The sequence below is a fragment of the Urocitellus parryii genome, chromosome 7 (genome assembly GCF_045843805.1).
Source record: "Urocitellus parryii isolate mUroPar1 chromosome 7, mUroPar1.hap1, whole genome shotgun sequence".
NCBI classification, from domain to species: Eukaryota; Metazoa; Chordata; class Mammalia; order Rodentia; family Sciuridae; genus Urocitellus; species Urocitellus parryii.
Window position 1 is genome coordinate 93,606,351 of NC_135537.1, and position 17,267 is coordinate 93,623,617.

Sequence of the window (17,267 nt, forward strand, 5' to 3'; positions counted from 1 at the left end):
GCTTACATTCCAACTCAGGCAGCCTGTGCTCTCGTCTTTGTACTTAGGCTCTTGGGTTATGGAAATTACATCTGATCCTGGAAATGGAAACAGAAGTTGGAGAATGTCAGAATACACTGAAGTTGAAAATTAGACCAGTTGAAGCTCATTTTTCTAGTCCCTTTTTCTTTCCTGGTAGAGTGTGGTGGACGATTGAAAGCAGAACCCAAACCCAGAGAGCTATACTCACACGCACAGTTTGGAGATAACAACTACCCAGGACAGGTGGACTGTGAGTGGTTGTTAGTGTCAGAACGAGGCTCTCTGCTTGAATTGTCCTTCCAGACCTTTGAAGTGGAAGAAGAAGCTGATTGTGGCTATGACTATGTTGAGTTCTTTGATGGTCTCGATTCCACAGCAGTGGGACTTGGTTGATTCTGTGGATCTGGGGTAAGTACACCACCAAGGGGATACTGTAGACAAAACTAAAATGCCTATTAATTGATGATTACTGTGTGTAACATTTAAAATTTGCGATATTTGTGCAAAAAGTTATATTACTAACGGCTTGAAGAAATATAATGAATGTGCTCTTCCACCCTCCCACTTTTCTACTCCTGATGAATTTGCCTGATTATATTAGCCAAGCAGATTAATGTAGTAGTTATACTTTTTGGTTACTTCCATATTCTAACTTTTTATTGTATAATAAGTATTGAAATACTCAATAATCTCAAAGCATGTTCTACCTTTTTATTGTGCAATAGGCATTTAAATAATAATCTAAGTGCAGTAAACTTAAACACACAAATTTAACAATTTCATCACCTTCCTCAATTAAAGCATTAACAGAAAGAATATGCACATCATTCTAATTGACATTCCCTTTTCAGCTGATATTCTTGGTGGGAGTGGAGGGTCAGCTGCTGGTATGTTGGCTCAGTCTATGCTCTAGGAATATTGTTCATTTCACAGTGTCTCATGTACAAGTGCAGAGTGCCAGAAACAGGCTAGAAAATGTCACCACGAGAAATGAGAACCAAAAAAAAAAGAAATATTAAGGTTTTCTCAATGCTTCTTTCCTGGGATACACTAAATTAATATTGAATAGTCTTCTGAATACATATTCTGTTGTGAAGATATTAGTCCCAATTTTTTGAATGTCTGCCAGTATCTATTGCCTAAATAATACTGTTGAACTTTTGCCCAAATAACAACTGAAATAAAGAAAAAAGAAATTTCTTGCTACTTAAATTATTAAAGCAAAAATTAATTGAAGATTTCAATTCTAGAGTGGCTTTGACTCAGTAATTTGTGAAACAAATTTAACATCCTTTTACCTTTTCTGACCTCTCTTTATAAATATATATTTTTTAAAAAACTTGCCTTAAGGGTTTGGGGAAGAAATACGAATCTAGAAAGGAAAGTAGAAATAGGCTCATGCAGGTTTGAAGCCCAGCTATAGCATTGACTAGCCTTTTGATGTCTAGCATAACATTGTCTTTTCTCAGTCTCAAGTTTCCTCATCTGTAAAAGGAAGCAGTCAATCATATTGATTTGTCAAGGTTGTTGGGAGGGTGGAATTATATGCCAAAGAAAAACATGCTCAAACATGCATTGCCATGAAGAAAAAGCAACTCATTCTGTTGTTTTGTTTTGTTTTCTTTCAGCCACCAGAAGAAATCTATTCAATTGGGGATGCCATTTTAATTAATTTACACACGGATGACACAATCAACAACAAAGGATTTTATGTAAGATACAAAAGCATAAGATATCCAAAAACCACACACACCAAAAAATAACACCAAAAGCTCTGTCAGAACATAAAGGATTGTGCACGATGGAAAGAAGAAATAGACATATTAAAAAAAAAAACTGATGTTATTAGCACAAATGTTTTTTATATAATGAGTTTGAACAAAAGAAAACTGTAAGGTCAGAATGATCTCTGCACTAGAAGACAAGCTTCTAGCCAATCCTGTTTAGCAATGGGAGGATATTTGAACTCCGTGCTTGATGTGCTGTTAAAGCTGGTTGAGGGGCAACTTGTGCTTCAAGGGAGACTCTACAAGCTTCTGTTCACAGCTTGAAACAGATGCCTCGCAATTCAGACAGTTCAATTCAGGGGCTGTGACCCTGCAAATGAACCTTTTGACCATTTTTCAAGATTTGGGACTGATCTTGCAGGTCATAAACTGGAAAAACCTCTTCTTAGCATAATTGCTTTGACTTTGTATCATGGATACAATGTAAACCAGATCCATATGAGCTGATGTGAAATGGGAGTCTTTGAGGGTGGTTTGTACTTTAAGTGTGTGTGTGTGTGTGTGTGTGTGTGTGTGTGTGTGTGTGTGCGTCTGTCTGTCTGATGTTTGGAAACTGAATATTTCAGCTTCATTATTTTCACTTGCAGGCCAGTTTAACCTCTTTGAAACACAAATGATCTTGAGACCACTTCATTGTTCTTACATTTTGACTAGTGTAAGAGGTCAAGTAGTGTCAATTAAAGCCAATGCTGAACATCATTTATTTAATTACTGGAAATGCCCAGCTAATTGGTGAATTCAGTTCCTTCTGTGTAAGTGCTGCCTTTATACATCAAATCCAAGAAGCCTGTGATGTCTTACGAACCTTATGAGAAAACTTCCCCGGGGTGTGCACAGGATTCTTCTAGATGCCTGCCTGGATGGAACACACTCAAGTTACTACTGCTGCTTTTGTCTGTTTCTCATTGTTGACCTATTATTGTTGTAGTTATTATTGTTTATATTGTCATGGTTAGTGTATTTAAAAAAATTAGATGAAGTGGAAATAGGCCTTGTGAGAATTGAAAACTCTATTTTTTTCCCTCTGTCTCTCTCCCTCTCTCTCTTCCTGAAATTCAGTTTAAAAATGCAATGTTGGGGAAAAAATGAATTCATTACTGAAAGATTTCCTATGGTGCTATTGCATAAACATTTTTTCAAAACACATTTTTACCTTTGAGCCAACCACCTGTAGACTATGAATGTCTCCCTGTGTCTGGCTGTTAGCATTTGAAGACTAAAGACTTGTTAAATATACCAAGGGTATATCATTGCCTGGGCAGCCCTCGTCCTGTGGAACAACTTCTTATAATGCCTTAGAATTCTTGCACATGATCAAACAGATCCTCCTAGAAACACACCTCTGAAATGTTGAACCTGATAGTGTATGCAAATCAGTAGCTCCATGAGGAAAATCCATTTCTGTGACTGAGACATGGGACGTAAATATGGTGACCTGCTTTTGTTGTAGAAAATGTAATTTTAGAATGAGTTTTCTGCTTTACAGCCATGTGTGTTTTTAATATTAATGTACATATGTGTGAGACTGTCTGAGTGAGTGAAGCCACAAGATGGTGAAAAAGTAATGAGATGGTTGAAAAGTTAAATTTATTGTGCCAAGTTCTACTAGAATCCTGTTTGAAGTAGCACCGTTCTTAGGATTCATGGACAAATAATGGGAACTTCTAATTATTACCAACTCCATTAAAGAAAGACTCTTTCCTTTAGAGAACTCTATTTTGATGTTTTTGGATGTTGATGTAGATTGCTCTATGAAATAGCTTTGTTTCTGTTACCTGTCCATGAATGTTCAGTGTTTAATAAAATTGGGTATATTTCTTTTTTTTTTTTTATTGGTCGTTCATAACATTACATAGTTCTTAATACATCATATTACACGGTTTGATTCAAGTGGATTATGAACTCCCGCTTTTACCCCGTATACAAATTGCTGTATCACATCAGTTACCCTTCCATTGATTGACATATTGCCTTTCTAGTGTCTGATGTATTCTGCTGTCTGTCCTATTGTCTACTATCCCCCCTCCCCTCCCCTCCCCTCCCCTCCCCTTTTCTCTCTCTACCCCTTCTACTGTAAATCATGTCTTCCATTTGTATTCTCTTGACTTACCCCTCCTTACCTCTTATATGACATTTTGTATAACCCTGAGGATCGCCTTCCATTTCCATGCAATTTCCCTTCTCACTCCCTTTCCCTCCCACCTCTCATCCCTGTTTACTGTAAATATTCTTCTCAAGCTCTTCGTCCCTACCCTGTCCTTGTTTACACCCCTTATATCAAAGGAGTCATTTGGTATTTGTTTTTTAAAGATTGACTAGCTTCACTTAGCATAATCTGCTCTAATGCCATCCATTTCCCTCCAAATTCTATAATTTTGTCATTTTTTAATGCAGAGTAATACTCCATAGTGTATAAATGCCACATTTTTTTTATCCATTCATCTATTGAAGGGCATCTAGGCTGGTTCCACAGTCTTGCTATCGTGAATTGAGCTGCTATGAACATCGATGTAGCAGTGTCCCTGTAGCATGCTCTTGTTAGGGCTTTAGGGAATAGACCGAGAAGGGGAATAGCTGGGTCAAATGGTGGTTCCATTCCCAGCTTTCCGAGAAATCTCCATACTGCTTTACAAATTGGCTGCACCAATTTGCAGTCCCACCAGCAATGAACAAGAGTGCCCTTTTCCCCGCATCCTCTCCAGCACTTATTATTGTTTGACTTCCTAATGGCTGCCAGTCTTACTGGAGTGAGATGGTATCTTAGGGTAGTTTTGATTTGCATTTCTCTGACTGCTAGCGATGGTGAGCATTTTTTCATGTACTTGTTGATTGATTGTATGTCCTCCTCTGAGAAGTGTCTGTTCAGGTCCTTGGCCCATTTATTGATTGGGTTATTTCTTATCTTATTGTCTAATTTTTTGAGTTCTTTGTATATTCTGGTTATTAGGGCTCTATCTGAAGTGTGTGGAGTAAAGATTTGTTCCCAGGATGTAGGCTCCCTATTTATCTCTCTTATTGTTTCTTTTGCTGAGAAAAAACTTTTTAGTTTGAGTAAGTCCCATTTGTTGATTCTATTTGTTAACTCTAGCGCTATGGGTGTCCTATTGAGGAATTTGGAGCCCGATCCCACAGCGTGTAGATCATAACCAACTTTTTCTTCTATCAGATGCCGTGTCTCTGATTTAATATCAAGCTCCTTGACCCATTTTGAGTTAACTTTTGTGCACGGCGAGAGATAGGGATTCAGATTCATTTTGGTGCAAATGGATTTCCAGTTTTCCCAGCACCATTTGTTGAAGATGCTATCCTTCCTCCATTGCATGCTTTTAGCCCCTTTATCAAATATAAGATAGTTGTAGTTTTGTGGATTGGTTACTGTGTCCTCTATTCTGTACCATTGGTCCACCCGCCTGTTTTGGTACCAGTACCATGCTGTTTTTGTTACTATTGCTCTGTAGTATAGTTTGAAGTCTGGTATCGCTATACTGCCTGATTCACACTTCCTGCTTAGTATTGTTTTAGCTATTCTGGGTCTTTTATTATTCCATATGAATTTCATGATTCTTTTATCTATTTCTACAAGATATGCTGTTGGGATTTTGATTGGCATTGCATTGAACTTATAGAGAACTTTTGGTAATATCGCCATTTTGATGATGTTAGTTCTGCCTATCCATGAGCAGGGTATGTTTTTCCATCTTCTAAGGTCTTCTTCTATGTCTTTCTTTAGGGTTCTGTAATTTTCATTGTATAAATCTTTCACCTCTTTTGTTAGGTTGATTCCCAAGTATTTTATTTTTTGGGTGGATATTGTGAATGGAGTAGTTGTCCTCATTTCCGTTTCAGAGGATTTGTCGCTCATATACAGGAATGCCTTTGATTTATGCGTGTTGATCTTATATCCTGCCACTTTGCTGAATTCATTTATTAGCTCTAATAGCTTCTTTGTAGACCCTTTTGGGTCTGCTAGGTATAGAATCATATCATCTGCAAATAGTGATAATTTAAGTTCTTCTTTTCCTATTTTTATGCCTTTAATTTCTTTTGACTGTCTAATTGCTCTGGCCAGTGTTTCGAGGACTATGTTGAACAGAAGTGGTGAGAGAGGGCATCCCTGTCTTGTACCAGATCTTAGAGGGAATGCCTTCAATTTTTCTCCATTCAGAATGATGCTGGCCTGTGGCTTATCATAGATTGCTTTTACAATGTTGAGGTATGATCCTGTTATCCCCAATTTTTCTAGCGTTTTGAACATAAAGGGATGCTGTACTTTGTGGAATACTTTTTCTGCATCTATTGAGATGATCATATGGTTCTTATTTTTAAGTCTATTGATGTGGTGAATAACATTTATTGATTTCCGTATATTAAACCAGCCTTGCATCCCAGGGATGAATCCTACTTGATCATGATGTATAATTTTTTTGATATGTATTTGAATCCGATTCGCCACAATTTTATTGAGGATTTTTGCGTCAAGGTTCATTAGAGATATTGGTCTGTAGTTTTCCTTCTTTGATGTGTCTTTGTCTGGTTTCGGAATCAGGGTGATGTTGGCCTCGTAGAATGAATTTGGAAGTTCTCCCTCTTTTTCTATTTCCTGAAATAGCTTGAAAAGTATTGGTGTTAGTTCCTCTTTAAAGGTTTTGTAAAACTCTGCTGTATACCCATCCGGTCCTGGGCTTTTCTTAGTTGGTAGTCTTTTGATGGTTTCTTCTATTTCCTCTATTGTTATTGGTCTGTTTAGGTTGTCTATATCCTCCTGACTCAATCTGGGCAGATCATAGGACTCAAGGAATTTATCTATGCCTTCACTATCTTCTATTTTATTGGAGTATAAGGATTCAAAGTAATTTCTGATTATATTCTGTATTTCTGAAGTGTCTGTTTTGATATTGTCTTTTTCATCCCGTATGCTAGTAATTTGGGTTCTCTCTCTTCTTCTCTTCGTTAGCATGGCTAAGGGTCTGTCAATTTTATTTATTTTTTCAAAGAACCAGCTTTTAGTTTTGTCAATTTTTTCAATTGTTTCTTTTGTTTCAATTTCATTAATTTCAGCTCTGATTTTAATTATTTCTTGCCTTCTACTTCTTTTGCTGTTGTTTTGCTCTTCTTTTTCTAGGATTTTGAGATGAAGTATGAGATCATTTATTTGTTGGTTTTTTCTTTTTTTGAGGAATGAACTCCAAGCAATGAATTTTCCTCTTAGAACTGCTTTCAATGTGTCCCATAGATTCCGATATGTTGTGTCTGTGTTTTCATTTAACTCTAGGAATTTTTTAATTTCCTCCTTGATGTCTTCTAAAACCCATTGATCACTCAGTAACCTATTGTTCATTCTCCAGGTGATGCTTGCTTTTTCCTTTCTTCTTTTATCATTGATTTTCAGTTTCATTCCATTATGATCAGATAAGATGCATGGTATTATCTCTACCCCTTTGTATTGTCTAAGAGTTGCCCTGTGACATAGTATATGGTCGATTTTTGAGAAGGTTCCATGTGCTGCTGAGAAAAAAGTGTAGCTACTTGATGTTGGGTGGTATAGTCTATATATGTCAATTAAGTCTAGGTTGTTAATTGTGTTATTGAGTTCTATAGTTTCCTTATTTAACTTTTGTTTGGAAGATCTGTCCAGTGGTGAGAGAGGTGTGTTGAAGTCTCCCATGATTATTGTATGTTGGTCTATTAGACTCTTGAACTTGAAAAGAGTTTGCTTGATGAATACAGCTGCACAATTATTTGGGGCATAAATATTTATGATTGTTATGTCTTGTTGGTGTATGGTTCCCTTGAGCAGTATGAAGTGTCCTTCTATATCCCTTTTGATTAGCTTTGGCTTGAAATCTATTTTATTAGATATGAGTATGGACACTCCTGCTTGTTTCCGCGGTCCATATGAGTGATATGATTTTTCCCAACCTTTCACCTTCAGTCTATGTATATCTTTTCCTATCAAATGCGTCTCCTGTAGACAGCATATTGTTGGGTCTTGTTTTTTGATCCATTCTACTAGCCTGTGTCTCTTAATTGGTGAGTTTAAGCCATTAACATTTAGGGTTATTATTGAGATATGGTTTGTTCTTCTATCCATATTTGTTTATTGATGTTACTAAACCTGATTTGTTATCCTCTTTGACTACTTTCCCCCCTTTACTGTCCTACCTCCCATTGTTGGTTTTCAATGTTGTTTTCCATTTCCTCTTCCTGTAATGTTTTGCCAAGGATTTTTTGAAGAGATGGTTTTCTAGCTGCGAATTCTTTTAACTTTTGTTTATTGTGGAAGGTTTTAATTTCATCTTCTAACCTGAAGCTTAATTTCGCCGGATACACGATTCTTGGTTGGAGCCCATTGTCTTTCAGTGTTTGAAATATGTTATTCCAGGATCTTCTAGCTTTCAGAGTCTGTGTTGAGAGATCAGCTGTTATCCTGATTGGTTTACCCCTAAATGTAATCTGCTTTCTTTCTCTTGCAGCTTTTAAAATTCTCTCCTTATTCTGTATGTTGGACATCTTCATTATAATGTGTCTAGGTGTGGATCTCTTATGATTTTGCACATTCGGCGTCCTGTAGGCTTCTAGGATTTGGGATTCTGTCTCAATCTTCAATTCTGGGAAGTTTTCTCGTATTATTTCACTGAATAGACTGTTTATTCCTTTGGAATGGAGCTCTGTGCCTTCCTGTATCCCAATGACTCTTAAATTTGGTCTTTTGATATTGTCCCATAATTCTTGGATGTTCTGCTCATGGTTTCTTAGCAGACTTGCTGAGCTGTCTATGTTCTTTTCCAGTTGAAATACTTTGTCTTCATTGTCTGATGTTCTCTCTTCTAAGTGATCTACTCTGCTGGTAGTATTCTCAATTGAGTTTTTAAGTTGGTTTATTGTTTCCTGCATTTCTAGAATTTCAATTTGTTTGTTTTTTATTACCTCTATCTCCCTGTGAAATTGATCTTTTACTTCCTGGATTTGTTTGTCAATGTGATCTTTCATTGTCTGATTTTGCTGTCTCATGTCTTCCTTGAGACTCCAGATCATCTGAAGCATATATATCCTGAACTCTTTATCTGATATTCCATCTGTTGCAGCTATTACCTCTTCTAAAGTTGAGTTGACCTGCATTGCTTGTGGTCCTTTCTTTCCTTGTCTTTTCATACTGCTCGCGTTTCTTTCTGCTTGGTGCAACTGTTGTGTTTTGAAATTTACCCCCTATTTATTTATGTTGCTCTTGTATACTTGAAAAGTCTCCCTTGCAGGTGCGGGCGGCGGCTGTGCCCCTACTCCAATTGGGGTGACGTGTCTACCACGCTGGCGGCTCTCTGGGCCTGTTCCGGGAGTGGAAGGCGGCTCTGCTCTGTCCCTATTCCAATTGGGGTGTCATGACTACAATGCTGGCAGGACGCTGGGCCTGTTCCGGGGGTGGGCGGTGGGCTTGGCTGGCGGGATTCCACCTAATGGCAGTCCCTAACCTCCCTGCTTGCTAATTAATGGCTTCTCTGAGGCGCCACGCCTTCTGTAGCTGCGGGGCAGGCCGCGCGAATCAGTTGGCCTGGATCTCCGGGGTCCTGCTGCTGGCTGTTTTGATGTTGCAAGCTGTTGGAGAGTGGTGGTGTATTCTTCAGCTTTCCTGGATGGTGGCCACTGACTGCCTGGATGGAGTGTCCGCTGTTTTGATGTTGCACTCTGAAGGAGAGTGGCGGTGTATCCTTCAGCTTTCCCGGATGGTGGCCGCTGACTGCCTCGGTGGAGTGTCCGCTGTGGGGGATGGGACTGTACCGCTTCCTTCCCCTTCTGAGATCCCGTGCTCGGCCCAAGGGTCCGTGTGGGCTTGGCTGGTGGGATTCCACCTAATGTCCTTCCCTAACCTCCCTGCTTGCCAATTAATGGCTTCACTGAGGCGCCACGCCTTCTGTAGCCGCAGGGCAGGCCACGCGAATCAGTTGGCCTGGATCTCCGGGGTCCTGCTGCAGGCTGCTGGGATCCCTGGCACTCTATCACTTTGATTTTTTCTGCTTGCCCCTCCCCCAGCGCTGGCTAGCCAGGTTTCCTTTTGGCTGCTACTGGGAGGAGGGGTTGGAGGTGAGGTGTCTCTGGTTTCCCCCTAGCCTGTATGGAGGCTCAGCTTGATACTCCCTCTCCCGGCAAGCCTAGGAGAGATTTTATGCGAATTCCCGCTGTCTGGGGGGTGAGCTGAATGACACCGACCTGTTTTGATGTCGCACTCTGAAGGAGAGTGGCGGTGTATCCTTCAGCTTTCCCGGATGGTGGCCGCTGACTGCCTCGGCGGAGTGTCCGCTGTGGGGGATGGGACTGTACCGCTTCCTTCCCCTTCTGAGAACCCGTGCTCGGCCCAAGGGTCCGTGTGGGCTTGGCTGGTGGGATTCCACCTAATGGCCTTCCCTAACCTCCCTGCTTGCCAATTAATGGCTTCACTGAGGCGCCACGCCTTCTGTAGCCGCAGGGCAGGCCACGCAAATCAGTTGGCCTGGATCTCCGGGCCCTGCTGCAGGCTGCTGGGCGGGTATATTTCTTTATTTTTACAGAATTAAACTATACACACAGACGTAGCTAATGTGTTCTTTCTCTCATTGTTCTCCTGAAAAGATGTTCCCCTACTCAGAAATTGTAAAGTGTAAATACATTTTTTTTTAAAATGTCATTTTGATCTCAATGACTGTTACTTTAGAAATGTGTAACTATTGCCTGCAATGTAGATGTGCCTCTGCTTGGAGCTGATTTATTCCAGTAACTTCCACTATTTTTTCACTGATCTCCAATTAGCTAAGATATGCCAGGAATGGAGAAGAGAGAAGAAGGCATTTACAGCAGGAGAGTTCTGCACTACTCTGAGCCTGTGCTAGGCACATACACCAGCTCCTTCTAAACTTCATACTACCCATTGAGGACTCTGGAAACATTGTCATTTTGTAGTCAGGACCTGAGGCACCAATACATTATGCCACTTCCCAGGGTAATAGTGTAAAATTAGATGTAGAAACCCAGCTTGTCTGATATCAACATCTGTACCCAATGTATTTGAATCAATCTCAATATATACAAACAGTAGGGTTTTTGAATGATGAAACTTTTTCACATAAAGTAAATTTTAGGGGTGAATTAGAGTAACACTTTCAGGGTAAAGATATTGTTCCTTTTAGGAACAGCATGAAAAGTAGAATGTTAACTGTAGATATCGTTAAGAACCAGAATTAATACTAAAAATTTAAAACAAACACACTGTAGTTTGAACCTTTTGTTAAAATGAATATATTAAATTATTTTACATGGCATGGTAGGGAAATTATAGCATTCTATTTTTAAGAAATAGTCTGAATATTCCAATTGACATTAGGCCACGATGAGCTATGCTCAACCCCATTGGGAAATTATAGAGGTTTGTAGGAAGCATATTGTCATAACGTTAGACCTTCAGTGTGGATATTAATTTTATTGTATATTATGTCAGATATGAGTTTACTGCATATAATTTTTACCTTAATTCAACATTTGCCTTACGTCTGTTAAGTGCAGACAGCTTCATTGTTATTTTGTTAGTAATTGTTAGACATTGTTCTAGGCATTTTATTAAATTAATATTGTAAATTATTATGAATCCCTAATCAGCATATTGGTTTTGCTTTATATTTGCAAAAGTTCTAACTCCTGTGCAATCCTCAGGACTATATACAGAACAAAAACAACAAAAATTCTGCTCAATATGATTTTTTAAGTTATTTTTAAAAGTTAATTTCAAAAATAAATATTACTTTTAAGGTGATCATAATAAAACAATTTCATAAAACAATTTTTTAAAGGCAAAGAATGAGAAATAGGAGTTGTATTTCCAAAGTCCCCAAATATCCCGTGTCTTCCTTGGTTGACTTTTTGCTATCTTGAGCTAATTTTAATGTGTCACAGTATCAAATTTAAAGCTTGTTCAATTTTGTTGTTAAATATCCTAGACACTCTTACTTGGTTTCTATTATTGCTACATTTTTGATGGTAAACTTCAAATATCAAATTTTGTTCAGTATAAGGAAAATCCCCCAAAGCATCAAAACTAATTTTATTTTTTAATGGGTTAAAAGGTATTTTTTAAAAAATCATTACATTTCATCCATATTTATATTTAGTACAACCATGTGTGACATTAAAAGTAACTTACTTAAAGCAATTACCAAAATATTTAGAGACTTATTTAGTGTTATGGGAATAAGATTTGACTTTTGGAAAACCTTTGATATAACTTGTTAAATCTATCATGGGAGGTTGAAAACAGGAATAATAATTATATTCAAAAGCTTTATAAAATTTGAATTTTAATGCTTTCCATTTTACAAGAACAGACACGTAAGATGAACATATCAACGAGAAAAATGCAATCGGTAAATGAAACTTTTTAATGCTTTAATTCAAAGCAAATGGTTTCCAATGACTATTTACCTTTTGGTCTTTTAGTGATATTGTTATAAAATTTAGAAATGTTGTCATTAGCTTAGGAAGCAAGTGATGGCAAAGCCAACTTTAATACAGTATGAAGTAGCATTCTTAGTTTCTAAAAGTTCTTTTGACATATACTTTTCTCATTGTCCATCTTTTAACTTGCCAGTCAATCACTCACTGAGCCTGAATTCATACTGATTGTCTGACTTAGGTGCAACCTTGACATCATACTTCAGGAACCAACACAGGAAGATTTCTAAGCAGCTGTAGAGCCCTAACCACATCTCACTATATATAAAACCTCTCTCTCAATTTTTTAAATAAAAAATGAATACAATAAGCATCACTTTTAAAGACTTGCAAGTGAAAATATAATTGGAAAAATATAAACATTGTAGGATGATTATAATAGATAAATGACTATTACAAATAGTCTTTCCATATGTGTATCCCCGTACAAATATGCTTTCCATATGTTTCCAAAGCTCTGTTAGTGTATTTTCCTGAAAAGCAAGTGTTGAAATTTAGTTAATGACAGTAATTTCAATCAAAATATAAAAATGAAACTCTATTCCCTCATGACATTTTTATGGTAGAATCAGTTCATCTCAAAAATTTTAGTGACACTGAAAAAATAGTGTTGAAAAATTTTTTAAATTTTATTTGTATATGACAGCAGAAGGCATTAGAATTCTTATTACACATATAGAGCACAATTTGTCATATCTCTGGTTGTATACAAAGCACATTCACAACAATAAGTGTCTTCATACATATACTTTGGATAATAATGTCCATCACATCCCACCATCATTTCTAACCCATGCCCTCTCCCTTCCCCTTCCACCCCTCTTCCCTATCTAGAGTTTGTCTATTCCTCCCAAGCTCCCACAGCCTACCCCACTATGAATCAGCCTTCTTATATCAGAGAAAACATTCAACATTTGGATTTTGGGGATTGGCTAACTGCACTTAACATTATCTTCTCTAACTCCATCCATTTAGCTTCGAATACCATGATTTTACTCTCTTTGATTGCTGAGTAATATTCCATTGTGTAAATATGCCACATTTTTAATCCATTAATCTATTGAAGGGCACCTAGGTGTTCCACAGTTTAGCTATTGTGAATTGTGCTACTATAAACATTGATGTGGCAGTGTCCCTGTAGTATGCTCTTTTTAAATCCTTTGGGTATAGACCAAGGAGAGGGATAGCTGGGTCAAATGGTGGTTCCATTTCCAATTTTCCAAGAAATCTCCATACTGCTTTCCATATTGGCTGCACCAATTTGGAGTACCACCAGCAGTGTATGAGTGTACCTTTTTCCCCACATCCTCACCAACACTTATTGTTGTTTGTATTCATAATAGCTGCTGTTCTGATTGGAGTGAGATGAAATCTTAGATTAGTTTTGATTTGCATTTCCAATCAAAACTACTGTAAGATTTCATCTCATTCCAGTCAGAATGGCAGCTATTATGAATACAAACAACAGTAAGTGTTGAAAAAATTAAGGTATGTAAGGGGTTTATTTCAAAGAATGCCATTAAGATTATCTAAATAGGAAGATCATCCAGAAAGTACAAATAAAGTGAGAGGATCATAGATAATAAGCTTAAGTATATAAAACTACCCAAAAAATATTTAGTGGGTGTACCCTAGATGACTAAAACTCAAAGTAAATTGCAGAAAAGCTTTCCACAGGGATCTAATGCATGTATCAAAAGTCATTTCATAGCATTGTGTATCTATTGTTTTAATTTCCTAGTATTAAAAGGTTCCCATAAGTTTTGTTATTTTCAAAACAAAGGGGATAGTACATCCAATGTATTTTGTTTACTTATTTATTTTAATCTGTTTATTCATTGAAAATATATTTGCATAATGCCTACTAATATTAATATATGGAGTACTGTATGAGTTAATATAAAAAAGAAAAATCAGAATCTTTGCTTTTATGGATCTTAAATTCTAGTTGGACAGATAAGCATTGAAAAACATCTCCAAAAGTCAAAACTGAAATAATAAAACTATATATGTATTTTATCATCATGTTTGGGACTTAAATATATATTGTGGTTTGTATTTTGAGATAAGCATTAAACTAGGTCTTCTTTCCATAATCTTAACTGTGCATTTTTAATAATTCGGTTGTCATATAAATTAACTTTATTTTGCATTAATTACTTGCACTTTTAACCTATAAATCCTTCTCATGATGGGCAAAAGGGACTTTTGTAAATAAAATAATTTGTCAATAACATACCTAGTACTAGCTCCAGTTGTTGATAATATGCAGTTCCTCTTAAGATGTAGGTTGAAACACCCAAGACTCATTTGTCTAATCAATTCTGATGGGAGGAAAGGGAAATTTTAAATAGCAAGATGATAAAATTCTTGTCTCACCATTTGCTTATCTTTCAAGACAACAAATAAAATTTATTTTTATTTTTTATTTAATTTTTGCAGTGCTGTGCAGTGGTAAACCCAAGCCTTTACCACTGAGCTATATTCCTGGTCTTGAATAATTTTTAAGTGTTAGTAAAGACCCTGGGATGCCCAGCTCTCTCAGAAGCATGAAATACCCCTTTGGAAGCACAACATACCTGCAATCTAGGCAGCATTACATCCATAGGTAATATTTGAGAGACTATGATATTTTACTAAAAAATTCCAAAACATTCAGGTAAGAGTAATCCAAATAGTAACATCCTTAGATTTTTAAAACTTTGAATAATATAATAATCATGTTGAGTAAAAAGAAAGCATATTGAAGTGATTAACAAGAGGGAAGAGAAAATATGGGGAAAAGGCATAGACGCTCTCTAAATCCTGAGAAGAGTATTTGAAAAAATAAATTGAAGTAATAAAATGAAAAAAAGAAATTGAAATAAAAATTCAGATTAGAAACAGTTGATGATATAATTTATGAACTGTAAGAATCACAAAACACAGCAGAAAGAATGTCAAAAAGATAAAATAGATATTTGAAGAGATGAGGAAGAGAATTTGAATTTTCAATATATGTTATTAGTAGTTATAGGAGAATGTAGAGAATGGAGGAAAATAAAATATTCAATATAAATATCTGATATGTCCTGGAACTTTTGAAAGACATGTATCCTTACATCAAGGAAACACAATAAGTATTTCCCCAAAGTAAATAAAAGTAAAGACAAACCCAGACATATAATACTAAAATTTCTTAACACAAAATTAAGAAAAATTAACACAAAGTTAAGAAAATTAACACAAAGTTAAGAAAAATCTTAATCAGGAAAAGATTGCTTAGGAGGAAACATTTTTAGAAAGATAGCAGGTTTTCCAACATTAGAAGACAGAAAATAGTGAAACTAAAAACTAAGTATTCAAGGTACTAATGTGAAATAATTTTCAACAGAAAATTTACATCCTATGAAACTACTGCTTACAAATAGGAACTAAATAATACCAATTTCAGATAACTATAAACTAAGAGTTTATTACACCTCATCACTAGAAAAACAACGAAGGAAGGAAGGAATTTTCTTCTGGACGAAAAATTGAAACAAGAATAAATAACCTACAAGAGGGGCTAGTAATCAAATAATTAGTGATTATGTGTCAATGTAGAAGATATTACTACTATAAAATAATATTAATGACTAATTTGTAAAGAATGTTAGACAAAAAAATAATAATTACATGTACAACTAGATGGTTAATAGAAGATGAATAGTTCTAAGGTACTCATAGTTTTTAAGAGGATTAACTTTTAATTTTAAACATACAGGGGAAAATCATATGGGTATCACAAAAATAGAAGTAGGATTGATAGCTTCTAAACTAGTAGAGTTTAGAATACAGAATAAAAATTTAAAAAATGAATATTAAGGATAGCATAAAGAGAAAAATAGTAGAAAAAGCAAGGGAAATGGAAACCCCATAATAAGATGAGATAAGCAGTACTATGTAATATTTTAAATTTGAAACATACTTGTTGAGCATTTTGCTAAATGTCTAACATAATAATTTATTAAATTCTCACAGATACATGAATTAGATTTTATAGTCTCCATTTTATGAGCAAGGAAATAAATCAGATATACTGGTAGTCTCAATAAATGAAAGTCCTCTAAAATATCTAATTTAAGGAAAGATATATTCAAGTTCAATTACAAATTTATTCAAAACATTTTAGAAGAGATGGTTATAAAATGTTATACCAGAAAAGCTGAAAGTGAACCAAATCATGTCTGTCAAATTGAAAGGTAAATAGAGCTGGGTTTTCTATGTTAATATTAAAGAAAATTTTAAGTTGTCAAAGATCATTTGGGATAAATAAGTGACCTACAATGATAAAAGAAACAATACATCCAGAAAATTTAAAACAAAATTTTAATGAATGTAAAAAACAAAGTCTCAAAATATATAAGATTATAAAATCATAAAAGCAACCCATGATAATAAGCAAAGATAGTAGCAGATAATAAGTTTTAATGTATTGAAATATATATATATATATATATATATATATATATATATATATATATAGATAGATAGATAGATATATATCTGTCAAATGGCCAGAACCCAGATTATATCAAGAAAGCTTCAAATCCAATAAGATACAGATTACCCAATAGATCTAGAGTTCAGAAATTACACTCAGTGAGCCAAATTAAATTCACAGTCTCTCCCTGTATAGTCCAGAGCCAAAAATGATATAAAAAATGTTTATTGGTCTTTCGGTACAAAGAGTTCAAGAGTTAAAGACATTGCCTGGTGGCACATGAATCCTAAAATACTATATGGCCCTTTACAGAAGAAGAAAACTAACCCAAATAATAGATAAATGTGCACAGAATATGTCTAGGCAGAAAAGAATATGTCCAGGTAGAAAGAAGGGGATCAGAATGGTCAATGAACAGGTAAAAACCACGCTTGATATTGCTGGCATTTAGAAAATTTACATTTAAAAAAATAAGAAACTCCATATTCATTAATCTATAAAAATTAGCCTTTATCAAATGTTGG

General features: G+C 35.8%; 1 pseudogene; it reads left to right on the forward strand.

Moving 5' to 3' along the window:
• LOC144256051 (tolloid-like protein 1) overlaps positions 1-1,784 on the forward strand; it is a 188,291-nt pseudogene extending 186,507 nt beyond the window's left edge.
• Positions 1,785-17,267: the final 15,483 nt, after the last annotated feature.